Raw genomic sequence first — 14,903 nt, forward strand, 5'->3', positions numbered from 1 at the left:
AGCAACCAGCCATTCTGATGAGGCCACACCATCACCTGAGGCTCAGAAATGTCCAGTACCCAAATCCATTTGAACACAGACACAATAAAACATGAGAATGTTTTAAACACTCAAATAAACTTGTTAACCACATCAGTCATTTAAGTAGCAAGACACCAAACACTGATGATTGCACTAACCGGGAAATGCAGATTTGCTAAGAAATGAGAAGAAGCATGTCTTTAGAAGCAAGAAGACGAAAGTAAAATTGTTTCTCCACAGAAAGTCCCCCAAATTAGGAACTTATAACATATTAAAATTTCAGAAGACAACAATCGGGGAAGCTCTATCATTCTCTAGAGAAACAGCAATATAAGTAGATTATACTTACTAAAATCACACAACATAGATGGCACCAATGATTAAAGCAGGCACAAAGGACAATGTTGAAATATAACGATGTCCTTTAAAGAAGAACTACAGGATTACTGTCAACTCAAAACCAAAGAAGTCTCTGTCCAGCACTCCCCCTGTGCTGGTTCTTCTTGCCAACTCAAATGGCAGAGAAAACCTTCCTTGCCATGAGCTCTCTTTATAAACTTTGTAAGCTTTGTAGACTTGGCAGGAACTGTCCAGGACCCTGCCTGAGGAGTTTTAGCAGCCAAGCCCTGCTGCTTCAAGTTCTGCCCCTTTGCCCCACTCTATAACTTTCCCCAGGACACCCCTCTTCTGGTCTTCAGCTTCTCTGAGGGCCACCCCTTGTGGGACTCCCCATCCATTTCTGTGCTATGACTACATCACTTCAAAGTTACACAGGTCCCCTTTATTTGTAACTCCCCCCCCCCCAAATCCTAGGAAGTTCAAGGACAATCATTCACTGGTGCCTCTTTCTCCTCAGTTACTAGTTAGAGCCTTGCCTGTAAGGAATTGAAAGACCATCTACCAAGCAGTGGGAATGAGAGGGTTAGGTGCTCAAAAAAGTCTTAAACTACACAGCATGAAGAAAGGGTGAGCTACAGGTGATGTTGCTCTAACAGAAAAGAATATGAAAGCCTTTGAGAAAAAGAATGAATATTTTAATTACTGGGAAACATTGGCATGAGCAGAAACAAAAGATTAGAGCAGTGATTCAGAAAAAAGTGAATTCTAAAACTACCATCCATTGCCTTTTTAGAAAGATAAATATAATTTGAAAAACACATTCGCAGACTGATTATTAAAAAGAGCAGAAACTTCTCTGTTGGAGGGAATGGCATTAATAAGACAGTGATTGACCTTGCCCCTATGTGCAATGTTAGCTGCTGAGATCTGTATTCTGACACACACAGCTACAGACAATGGCTCCTTAACCTAAATTGTAATATTTACTGATTCAAGCTAACCTAAGTAAAAGGTAACCAAACATCTGATCTGCTTTTATTCACATGCATGAATTAATACATGATGGGAAATTAAAAATTCTGACACCCTGCTAGAATCAGGTCTTTCCTCACAATGGGGACCCCTGGAGCTGAATGTCTCAATCATTAGTCTGTGATCTAGCCATTGTCTACCCAGTTTCACTGGGCACTTTCTACAGACCTCCTCTTCCAGTATGACAGCAGAAGCCATGTTGCACATGTTTCTAAAATAGCCAGTTCATTACATTACTCAAATGAGTAATCATGTTTGTCTGTGTTTTCGAGACTGTCCTAGACTCACTTTGTAGACCAGGCTGGCCTAGAACTCACAGGGATCCGCCTGCTTCTGCCTCTTAAGTGCTGGGATTAAAGGTGTGGCCACCAAGCTCAGCTTCAAATGAGTAATTTTAAAACACTGTTGTGGTATAGTCTTTTATCTAGGGAATTTAGAATTTTTCATCAAGAGGAAAACAAGGTCACTGCCCTGGGGAGCAACAGGTTGGTATCCAAGCAACCTGAGACAACATAGTTGGTCTCAGAAACATTTTCCAAAAGAATAAAAATACAGCTGTCCTAGAATTATCGTGCCTTTTCCGGAAGAAATCACGCTACACACAATTGAAAGATTACTTTTAAAAATCTGTTAATGACAGCATGCATCCAGTTCTGGCTACTGCTGCCAACAGATTTGGCATTCCACATAAGCTCTCATGTCTTTTCAGTTCAGGCCCCAGGTTATGTTTGGAACAATTTCAATATGGTCTGAGACTGCAAGTCTGGCCACTTAGACTGATGAGGGATTTACACAGCAAATATATTCCCAGAATCCTTTCTGAAATACATTAGTGCCCTGAAAAAGCAGCTCATTCTTCAGTGACAAGGTCCAGAGTTGGAGGTCCCACAAGATGAGAAGATTAAAGTAGAAGGTAGAAACTAGAAGAGCTGAGGTGGGGAGGACTTGCACAAGCTATGACTTATGCCAAGTAAGCTTCTCAAGAATAGCATCTTGTGTACTACATCCATGGAGGAAATGGACCATATGTGAGGCTTCTATGAAGTCATCAGAAATTTATCATACCATAGCACAAACACGGAACAAGTCTTATAAAACAAAACTGCACACCAGGAACACAGGGCTCTCACAAACTACTGACCAAGCCCAGAGTGGATTTGGGACTGATCAACCCAAGCCTGTATGGTAGAATCAGTTAGGTTTTCAGGAGCTGAAGACCCCTCACACCAAGGACAATGGACCCAGATCAATGCCAGCTCTCCCAAGCATATTCCTGGCTTTGGAGAAGGAGCCCTATTTTATCCTCAGTACATCCCTGCCTTAGAGGAAGCTCACAGGCCTAGGCCACAGGCTGTTTCTGTCTCTGTCAAATATTTTCTTAGGTTTGTGAAACAGCTGTGCATAACTATGCTTTTCTCAAGAAGAAAACTGGACCTTTATGCCACATGAGGCCTTAATGTTCGTTGTGACACTGTAATGCCCCAGTGAGGAATTTATTAGAGGCCTGTTCTTTTGAAGACGAAGATGGGCCAAGTGGCTGGTTTTAAATCAAAGTTGTCTCCTCTGCTATGATTTGGAGCCAAATGTGTTGACAATCCTGGTGAATCAACACATGTGCCCTAGCATCCTAATCTCTAACAGGCTAACTTCTCTGTGGGGTGTTTTAGAAGCTGTTCTCCCTCAGCTAAATTCTACTTGCTGTCATTGGTAAATGCTGGACAACATCAATTATCATCTTGTACATCACAGCTTAATACTGAAGTGTTACCCAACACATGAGATGACATTTACAACCTCCACAAAATTATATGTGTGTGTATATATATATATACACACACACATATACACACACATATATACACACACACATATACATACATACATACATATATATAGTTTATTTCTTTCTTTCGAGGCATTGCTTCTTTGTTTTAGCCTTGGCTGCCAGGGACTCACATTGCAGACCAGGCTGGCCTTAAACTCACAGCGAGCCACCTGCCTCCTGAGTGCTGGGATTTGGGGCAAGTGCCATAATGCCAGGCTTCCAAATATATCTTAGACCTAAATGTTACATGCTAAGAACAGATTTTTAGAAGAAGTTAGAGAAACTAGGAGTCTGAGTTTGTAATCCTGCCAAGGATGTTTCTACTCACAAGGCCCTGCTCCCAATGCTTTGTGTAGATGTAATCCACACAGTGCAGTTAGTCAGAGACCATCACCAAGTCCAGAAAATTACTAAGACCGAAAAGGACCTCACAGATGACCACATCTGCTGCTGCTTATCTCGCATCCCCAGGGAGCTGATGAGGGATTACACAGCAAATACATTCCCAGTTTCCTCTGCCCAGCTGTCTGTTCCTCCTACTGTGAGCAGTGACTCTGCACTTACCATATTTTGTCTTCTGACCTTGCCTGAGCTCTCCTCACAGCACCCAGCACAAACACTCAGAGGATATCGCACAGAGTCACTCAAGTCCGCTCCAGTACAGAGAGGAACTTACAGCATGGTACCCGGAAGAACACTCTTTCTCTCTTTACTAGAGTCCCTGGTTGGCCATTAAGTCTTGAGTGACAGGAGCACTTCCCTATGGCTAGAGTGTGCTGAAGGGACACAGCACAGTAGTTCCTGGAACAGGCTTCCATTGCAGGACCAGTGTTTTTATTTGTTGTTGTTTCTTTTGTTTTTTTCTTTTTTTATGTGGAGAGATTTGCATTTCAGTAGCACTCCCACCTGTTCTCCAAGACCCTGTTTTCCACCTTTGCACGCACCCCAGGGGAGAACCAGCCTCTCAGGCCTCCTGAGCTCAGATGCCTGCCCCTCCCCCTTTGCCCCTGAGCTCACCAGGTCCCAATTTCTGAGCTTGCCTGAGGTCCCAGCAAAACCCTCAGGCACTTCCCTTCTTCTTCCTGGAATCAGCGTGCACAGATTGCAAAGCCATTGCTCATTTTGGAGTGGAGTTATCAGTCTGTTCCACAAGTGAAAGGGTACACAAAGGATTCCAAATTAAAGAGAGTTTAGGAAACAACATTTTGGTTCTCTGTCTTCATGTTTATTTTCAGGTAAACTGCAGCTACCTTTCACCTGATAGATATGAAACAAACCTGGGAGGAAAGCAGGAAAGAGATGATAATCATTTTAGAGCACTGTAGTTAATCAACACATCATCCTCAGTGGAAAGGTGATTAAAAAGAAAACAAAAACCCACAGTTGTGCTAGGGCTGCAGGTGGGGGTGGCAGGTAGAGGGTGGAGTGGAGGTGCGAAGGGAGGGGGCATGGGGGATGAGGGTGTCTTCTCCAGCAAGGAGAGAAGTGTCAGTGGGTCTCTGCTGAGCACAGGGCTCTTAGATGAGATAGGGAATCAGCAAGGACAGGGAGTGAGCCAGGCATGATGTTCAGGTGACAGACTAGCAATCATGCTGCTTCCCTGCTGTGACACACAGGCTACCAGGTGATTTATTTATACAACTTTCAGATAGCATGCCAGTAACCCCAGCATTTTGGAGGCCAATTCATATCCTTGAATATATATAATTTTGTGGCCATGCCTTACATCAACCTCTCCCCATACCCATTAATCCTAGTTAGAGTCCTGTTTTGGCAGAATGCATGTCTTTTTTTTTTTTTTTTTTTTTTTTTTTTTTTTTTTTGGTTTTTAGAGACAGGGTTTCTCTGTGTAGCTTTGGCTGTCCTGGACTCCCTTTGTAGACCATAATGGCCTTGAACTCACAGCAATCTGCCTCCCTCTCCCTCCCAAGTGCTGGGATTAAAGGCATATGTCACCACTGCCCAGCAGCAATACTGTTTGTAAAAGCGTTATGCCCTGATCCATTTCTATTTAAGTATTTACTTGCCTTCAAGACTACACTTTTATAAATATTCATTTGTAAGAGCTTAATTTGATTTTAGCAGAAGAAAACCCCTAAAGTAATGGAACCATCATTGAGCTTTTAGCAAGAGAAAGACATCTCATTTTGTTTGGGGTCTGGTTCCTGGTAAAACTGCTTCTTCTCTCTGTACAAATGCCTCTTAAGTAGCTTCCCTGGGCTCTCTCTAGTGGGAGTTGGCCATATCCTATTCTACCACATCTTCTCTGATTCATCACCTCTTCTTCCACACAATCATATCACTTTCAAGCCTGGGTGCTGCTTCCTTCTTTAAATTCACTTAACCTTCAATTAGGATTAAAGGACTATATCACCATATATGGATCTACTTTTTTTTACTAGATACTTGCTCTATACCAGGCTGGCCTTACTCAAATCTGTTTGCTTCTGTCTCCTGGATTGAAGGCATGTTTTGTATTACAACTGAATCACACAGACGTAGAAGACCTTTGGATGTGATCTCTTGCCTGCTGGGTTACATAAGCCTAAGAAAGTCTTTGAATGTGATCTCTTATGAGAACAGCTATGTTCTGAATTAACACTTTTCTGCAGAATGGGGCATCTCTGGGAAAGGAAGGGTCCTTGGAATCTATGTGAGTGAATCTAGCTGAGACCTGTAGCATTAGGGGCTAAGAGCCTGAAGTTGCCAACCTCTATAGTCATGTGGGACTTCCAGTGGAGGGAGGGGGACACAAAACCACCCTTAAAGCCTTTGACCCAAAATTTATCTTGCCTACAAAAAGTATAGGGATAAAGATGGATTAGAGAGTGAAGAAATGGCAAGCAAATAACTTGCTGCTCAACATAAGACCTACCCAAAGGAGAAAGAGCCAATCCCTGACACTATTAATGATACTTTGCTATGCTTGCAGACAGGTTTCTAGCATAAGAGTTTTCTGAGAGTCTTCCTCCAGCAGCTGATGGAAACAGATGCAGAGACCCAGAGCCAAACAACAGGTAGAGAGCAGGGAATTTGGGGGAAGGTTGGGAAGAAAGATAGTGGGATCCTGGGTAGTTGAGGACACCACAAGAAAACCTACAGTCAACTATCTTGAACGCATGGGGACTCACAGAAACTGAACCATAATCAAAGAGCATACATAGGCTGACTACACATATATAGAAGATGTGCGGGTTGGTGAACATGTGGTCCCCTAACAATGGGAATAGGAGCCATCTTCACTCTGCTGTCTGCCTTTGTATCCCTTTTTCCCTATCTGGGCTGCCTCCTTAGGCATCAGTGGGAAAGGATGTTCTTAGTCGTGCTGCAACTTGAGATGCCAGGGGAGGTTGATAGCACTTGTGGGCCTCCCCTTCACTGAGGAGGAGGGCTACTTGGGGAAAGGGGGAATGATGGTGGGACTGGGAGTAGAGGAGGGACAGGTCACGCTGTAAAGTGATTTAATTAATTTGTTCATTAATGAGCGGCACAGTCTATAGTCATGGATGCTTGATAGCATGAGAAGGAAGCTGAACAAATGGTTTCAAACTCAACACAGAAGAAACAAAAACATAAAATGGCTTGAGTCTACAGCCACTCAAATCTCATCCCTAAAAAGACATCTAGGTAAACTCCTACTACAAAAGCTCCCCTAAAAAAGCCAATTAAAAAAAAAAGAAGAAGAAGAAGATAAGTATTTTAAAAAATGACACTAACTAGAGTCATTCTGATTTGACCAATTAAATTCTGATATTGGTCATTATTGACCCACAGTGAAAATGCATTTTAAACAACTTCAATGATCCTAACAGTCTGCAATAGCTCATCCACTATTCAAGAGTACAAAGACTCTTCTGACACTCCAGAAAATCTTTTGATAGCTATATTTTCTAAAATCTGGAAACAGGTTATATCTTTACAATATACAATGGCACAGAATAAACCTTCCCATTCTAATTGAGAGGAATGTACATATAGTGAGGCAAGATTAGATGGAGACAAAAAAAAAAATCCAGCAACTCAAACACCAAGTACCCTAGCTTTGTCTCAGATACATGGGGCTTCAGTTTCACAGGGTATAGATGGCCCTATGACTGCAATTTCTCATTCATCACTCAGTTTTGTTACTTTAACTCAGTATATGCATCTCTCCATGATATATTTCTTAGAGCTTAGGTATCTCAACATCTTATGGTCTCAAAATGCAACACGGGCTACATAGCCTAAGACTGGTGAAATGAAACTCATAGTTTCCTTACTGGGGCACTGTCTCTGCAAACATAAATAGCTGGAGCGACGCTGAACTGAAACCACAGAGACAGAATACATGACCTTGAATTGTGCATCATTCTTGTTTTAAAAACCAGTACAATGGGAGCTGGAGAGATGGCTCAGAAGTTAAGAACACTGGTTTTTCTTCCAAAGGTCCTGGGTTCAATTCCCAGCAACCACATGGTGGCTCACAACAATCTATGATGAGATCTGGTGCTCTCTTCTGGCCTGCAGACAGAATACTGTATAAATAATAAATAATTAAAAAACAAAACAAAACAAAACAAAATACTACAACAATGGGTGATCCTGCCACTTTGGTTTCTAAACTGAGATGAAATATGCAAGCCATGGAGCAGAGTTGCAGCAGGTTTTATATGAAGTGCCTGCTTTGCAATCACTTTGCCTATACTTTCTATTCATTTAAGGGGTAGCAAGAATGGGTGTTGCGCATCTTAGGCTTTCAATGTAGAGTAGGGCTTTCTATTTAGTGGTGATAAGCTCCTTGAAAATCCCTTCTTCTCTTTCAGGATTTGACTGCCATCTAAAACTACCTAGTTCTGTTTTTTTCTCTAAACCCACAGACTGCATTTACTTCTGCCCCATTTGTTGCTTTTTTAGATGATTCTTTCAGCTCACAGTCCAACATTGAGTAAGGTTAGAATAGAAACTCAACCTAGAAAATTATAGCAAAAACTATGGACGAACATTGTTCCCTGGCTTGCTTGTTTACTTGAGCACTCTCTTATTTGCAGCCTGATCTCTTTTCCAACCCAGGCACACTTGCTAAGGGATACTGCAACCCTAGTGGAAGAGCCTTCCACATCACTCATGAATCAATATAATCTCTCACAGACAGCAAGCAGCCATTCTGATGAGGGCATGCCTCATCATTAACATTTTTTACCTGCTTTAATTGGCTTATCTGCAGCTGAAAGCTTCTTAAGCCTACAAGCCTGCTAGCTTTGGCCACTTGGGGTTCAGGAATAGCCCACACTGACCACATGGACACCAAACTCAGGCCAGAGAAAAATTACTGATCATTTCAGAAGTACTCACTGGTCAAGAACGTACTATGGGTTTTAGAAAAAAGACTGTGACTCATTCATTCACAGAGTAATTTAAAAAGATCATCAGGAAGATTCAATTTTATTTCAGGTATTGTGTGTAACTCATACAAGAAGAATTAGTTCTATTCCTGGTACACTGTGCCTAGGTGGATAGACAAAGCATTTTAAACTGATTCCATGGGATATAAGGTAGGGGATATTGGGGATGTGCTAGTGCCCTACTCTTCTCCTGAGAAAGAAACAAAGCAGGGTAATATTGCTTAACTCCAACAGAACAGACATTTATCTTTACCTCAAGCAGAACAAGCATTCATCCTCTGTTGTTCTATTCTAAGCAGCAAGTATTGAACTAGGCAGCAAGTACTGAACTGAAACAGCAAGTGTTGAATTGTGCACCATAGGCTTCACTTCATAGAGAGCCTCTTGCCACAACTTCTTGTGGTATTCTGGCTGATTCTGGCCAGTTCTGCTGACTCATACCTACTAGGTGGAGACTTGCTGGCTCTGGTGGATTGTGTCACTGTCACTGATTCATGGTATTGTATGGTGCTTCCTATTGGACTGGATTTCTGCTATCCTGCCAGGAAGGATAGAATCTCCCCCAAGGAACTGCTTCTAAACTAGTTCACACCCCCTTTTTCTATAAACCTTCTTTCTCCCCTACCTCTGGTTGGTAGATTAAAAGGAAGATAAGAAATTTAGGAACCCTAAATAAAGTAGGTTTTGAAAACCTTAAACCTACAATAGAGTTGGGACTGGAGCTCACAGAGTAGCTCCAGTTGAACAAATCTCCCACCCTGTGAGTTCCCTGTCAGCAGCAACTACAACTGATGCTTTGGGTGCTGCTGCCTTTTCCATGGCTTCAGCTTCTCAGTTTCTCCAGGAGTGTGATCGCTCATCCCAGCACTGTGGAGATTTAGCCACAGCATCTCTGCAGTCCTGGGGTGTTGCTGTCTGGAGATGTGGAGAGGCCAACACCACAAGCTGAAGATCTGAGAACCCTTCTCATAAAACACACGCAGGTGGCACCCATGTGAGCAGAAGATGTAAAAAGGGGGCAGCCAGGGAATGATGTAGGGGGATTCCAGGGCCAAAACTTGAAACAGCCCTGCCTGGCTGCTGGAGATCCTCAGAAGGGGACGTGGAAACTTTCTTGCAAAGTATACATAGTTCACAAAAAGAGTCCATGGCAGAGAAGGGTTTACCTGTGGCTTGATTCTGCATGAGTTAATCCATGCTGGGAAATGACCTCATCACTCACCTGGCCTCAATCAGGTCTTTCCTCATATTACTGACTCTCACAGCTGACTGCCTTAAACATTAGTCTGTGAGCTAGTTATGGCCTGTCCTGCTTCACCCTGCAGTGTAAACATAAACTGTGCATCCTATTCTGATCTGAAAGCAGAAGCCATGATCCAAATGAAAATCTTTATTCCTGATATGGAAATGGACGGTTCACTAATCGACTAAAATGAGTTATATTAAAACTCTGCTGTGGTACACTCCTTTAATTAAAGAACTTCGGAAGTTTAGTCAAGAAGAAAGCAAGGCCATTTCTCTGGGAAACAGACAGCCGTCAAGGCCCCCCTGAGGTAGCATAGCTTTATCAGAAAGACTTTTCTCCAAGACATTAGATGCAGCTGTGCTAGAATTAATATGCCTTGACACACAGACATCATAATACGAACAAATAAACATTGCTAATAAAAATCTTTGTATTGACAGCTAAAAACAGATTTTGCATTCTACATGCTGCTGCCCTTAAATTTCTTTAAATATAGTCCCCAGGTTATGTTTTGAACAATTTAAATATGGACTGGACACAGCAAGCCTAGCCACTTAAGACAGTTCCCCAGCCATGATAGTGACAGAAGTATTTCTAAAGTACACCAGTGCTTTCAAACATCAGTGACAGAGTCCTAAGTGGAAGGTTCCAGAGGATGAGAAAGAAAGGAAAAGTAGAAGATAGAAAGTACAAAAGCTGAGATGAGGAGGTTTTGCACAAGCTATGTCTCATGTCTAGTAAGGTTTGTAAGAATTGCATCTTGTATACTGCTTACAGGGGGAAATGAAATAAAAGGGAGATGTTTATGACATCAAGTGAAGCTCTCATAAAATGAGACAAATTTGAGAGGAGAGAGAGGATCTTACACTTAAACGTTAAATGCTAATGGCAGAACTTGTAGCAGATCCTATAGAAAATAAGGCTTTCCAAGGTTGGCATCTTTCCTGGAGCATTTCTATGCACGAGCCCAGGCTCCAGAGGAATTGCCCAAATGTAGCCCCATAGGAAGTTATTCAGTGGCCAAGTCCAGGTCCAGTTCCAGTCTAGGTCCAGGAAGGCAGAAGGGTCACATAGGACCCCAAAGGTGGCCGCGTTTGGCCGTTGCTTATTGCACAGCCCCAAGGAGGACCCACCACATCAGGTCCTGCAGCTCACCTTTCTGATGCTCCCCATTGGGGATGTTCAGTTGGCATCTGCAGTTGCCCTCTGCCTCCCCTACATGCTCTGTAAAATCCTACTTCTTTCTCCAACCCTGCCCCCTGCAAGGAAAGCCTCTGCACATTCTTAGCATTCCTTGAGATGCTCCAAGCCCCACCCCTGGGGCCAAGGGCTTCCCTAGTAGAGCAGGTGGCAGATACTTCATCTTCCTTCACCTGCAATCCTTGTTGCCATACTTGGGGGCTTGGCAGATGATTTCCTCTGGCCTTGTCCCCTGAGGCTACTGAACTAGCCCAGCAGTTTCAGTGCCCAAGTAAACTTGCCCTTTTTACATTCAATCTGGCTTCCATTGGCTTATTTCACATGTGGAGATAACACATCATTTCCCAGTAACCCTGAGCTAACCCTGTTGTCATTTTGGGCCTTGCCTGAGCTTCCCTCACAGAACTCAGCAGCAGTGCTCAAAGCAAATCACACAGAACCATTAAAGAAAGCTCAGCTAAAGAGCTGCACCTGTACATGGCAGGCAGAAGAAAGAGCCTCATTATCATACTGGCTGGTCCACATGGAGCCTCTGATTGGCCAGCAAGTCTCCAATGACATGAGCACCTCCCTTAGAATTAGAGTGTCCAGAAGGGACACAGGAAAAGAGTTCATGGCCCAGGCTTCCTGTCAAGGGCCATACATTTCCAGGTCTGCAGAGATTGGCATTTCAGTAGCACGTGTGCATATTCTCCAGTAGCCTACTGGTCTGTCTTCCCACAAAGCCCCACCACTCCAGCTAGCTCTCCACAGCAGCCTGCTCCTCCCATTTCTGGGCAGTGACCCTCCACTCACCATTTAGGAACTTCGGGACTTGCTTGAGCTTCTCTCACAACACCCAGCTGCAGAGGTCACAGCACACCACGGGGAACCATCCAAGCCTGCACAGCCACACTGCTGACTCTTCAGCAAGATTCCTGGAGGTACCCGCCTCCCCATCTGACCTGGGGCGTGTCTTTAGCTGGAGGACCTGATGGACCACTTCGTCTTGAGTGACATATACACCTCTCCAGGTTAGCATGCTCTGGAGGGGCACAGAATTATGGTTGCTGGCCCAAGCTTCCTACCCAGGGACAAACTTTTCCCAGAGCTGTAGAGACTTGCATTTCAGTAGCACTGTTCTCCAATGGCCTCAACATCTGTTTTCCCAACTAACCCGGGGAGGACACACTGCTTGTGCTTCCTCAGCACAGCCTCCTGCTCCTCCCCTCTGTGGACAGTGACCCTGACCTCAACAAGTCACACACCCAGTAGCCACTTCCCCTGCTTCCTCCTCTATCTAGGTGGGTAACTTGAAGAGCCCATTTCTCAACTTGCAGTGGAGTTATCCATATGTCCCACTAGGAAAGAGCAATGTTAGGAGACAAGACTTTAGTTTTGTGTCTTCTGGCTGGGTACAGGCAAACTACTGCTTCTTTTTATCAGGGAGTTATGAGACAATCATGGGGGAAAAGCAGGAAACAGATGACAAACACTGGGAAACACTGTTGTTAGCCTTCAACTCTTCCCGAGTAGGAAAGTGAAAAACAATTGCACAGCTATGCTAGTCAAGGTTCTCTAGATGAATGGAACTGATAGAAGGAATCTTTCTTTGGTCCCAGGTTTTTTTCATATCTATCATGTGAAAGGTTGCTGTACACAGCATGAAGCCACAAAAGCAAAACTTTTGTTTAGTAAACTGTCTCCCTAATTTTGACTATTTGGGTCCCCTTTCAGTTGTGGCACAGATTGAATACTCCACTGTAAGTTGAGTGATAGGCTTTGCAAGCTATGCACCCTGATTCCAGAAAGAAGAAGAAGGGAAGTGCCTGAATGTTTTGAAGGGAGAACAGACAGGTTCAACAGCTCTGACCTGGTGAGCTCAGGGTGGCTGCCCAGTAGGGGCCAGGTGGTCATGGCACACACCTTTCATCCCAATGCACAGGAGGCAGGGGCAGGGGATCACTGTGAGTTCGAGGCCAGCATAGTCTCCAAAGTTAGTTCAGGACACCCAAGTCTACACAGAGAAACACTGCCTTGAAAAATAAGACAAACAAAGAAAGAAACAAAATTCCTCACGTGAGTAAGGTAATGAACTGACCATTTCAGTAACATGTGCAGCACAGCTTCTGCTTTCAGAGCAGACCAGAAGGTCTGCAGTAAATGCCCAGTGAAACGGGGTAGACAGTAGCTAGAGCACAGACTAAGTTTTGAGACTCAGCTACAGGCAGAAGTCCCCTTTGTGAAGAAGGACCTGATTCTAGCAGGGTGTGTGGATTTGTAACTTGCCAGCTGTATTAATTCATGCAGGGGAATAAAAGCTGATTGGATGTTTGGTTACAATTTGGTTAGGTTAGCTTGAGTAAGTGAATATTGCAATTTCAGTTAAGGGGCCATTGGCTGTAGCGTGTGTGTCAGGTTAAAGATCTCAGTAGCTAACAGTGCTCATAGGGGCAAGGTCAATAACTGTCTTATTAATGCTATTCCCTCTACCAGAGAAGTTTCTGCTCTTTTCCAAAATCAGTTTACCTATGTGTTTTTCAAATTATATTTATCTTTCTAAAAGGTCTATTGATGGTGTTTTAGAATTTTCTTTTTTATTTATCACTGCTCTAATCTTTTATTTGTTTCTCCTCATGCCAATGTTTTCCAATAATTAAAATATTCATTCTTTTTCTCAGAGGCTTTCATATTTATTTCTGCTTAGAGCAACAGCAGCTATAGCTCACCCTTTCTTCATGCTGTGTAGTTAAGATTTTTTTGAGCACTTAATCCTCTGATTCCCACTGCCTGGAAGACAGTCCCTAACTAGTAATTCAGCAGAAAGAGGCACCAGTGAATGATTGTGCTCTATCCTTTTTGGATTTACGGGGGCAGGTACAAATAAAGGGGACTTGTGTAAGAATTGTTTTCCCTGACCAACTTAGAAGTGATGTAGTCACAGCACAGAAATGGATGGGGAGGAAGAAAAGTGAGAGGTTTACTCATTTGACAGTAATTGGTATTAGCAATGAGTAGTCAGGTATTCAGTTTAGGTGATCAGTAGAAGTCCAGCTATCCACTTTTGGAGGATCACAGACCAAGGCAATCCAGAGTAGGCATGAGGAAATGAACTCATTTCTAAAAACCAAATTTCTGATGTTTGTTTAGTTCCATCAACCCAGAATACATGCGCACAGTAGTCTAGCTTTACCTGACAAGAATGTTATTTTTCCTGTTGGAAAAAGTACAAGGTGAGAGAAAAGATGGGAGTAAATCTTGGTGTGCTCTACTACATATGTTTAGTCTCTGAATTATTTTAGACCATACAACCTGTTCCAACTTTAAAATAATGATATAGATTATCCTTAAGTTACTTCAACCTTTTCATTTCTCCCTATAGTTAAGTCTTAAAGCCTGAGACAAAGTCTGGGTACCTATTTAACAAATCAATAGAAACCTGGCTGTCAGATTCTCCTAGCATCACTCAGTCCCTACTTACTGCAAGGTAATGCTTGGCATACCCCACCCTCTAGCCTAGTGTTGGGCTGCCCTTCTCCTAGCTTCCCTTCCTTATGGAATCCAATCATTTGGGTTATCTGGTGCTTTTCCTCTATCATTTACAACCCTGACTTCTAGGTCTTCCTCATGGTCCCCCCATCTTTCCTTTCTTCATATGGCTCATGGGCATGTACACTCTGGATACCCTCCCACGACCCCCTCCCCCTCGCTGGTGTCTCTGGCTCTTATCTATAAATATCTTACTCCACCCTGCCTAGGAACAGCTATTTCCTTTCCACTTTACCTTACATTCAAATTCACTTTTTTGCTTTGTTACTCTCTGATTTTGACTGAGGTTCAGATGCAGGACTTCCCAGCTATGAAACAGAAATGGCTGTGC

The 14,903-nt window shown here is 43.2% G+C and overlaps 1 protein-coding gene across 1 annotated transcript in view; it reads left to right on the forward strand.

The window, feature by feature from the left end:
- Nucleotides 1–14,903, forward strand: part of LOC311587537 (uncharacterized protein) — a 494,998-nt gene that overhangs the window by 87,978 nt on the left and 392,117 nt on the right. The window lies entirely within an intron of this gene.

The sequence above is a fragment of the Acomys minous genome, assembly GCF_964271855.1.
Source record: "Acomys minous genome assembly, chromosome: 16".
Taxonomy (NCBI): domain Eukaryota; kingdom Metazoa; phylum Chordata; class Mammalia; order Rodentia; family Muridae; genus Acomys; species Acomys minous.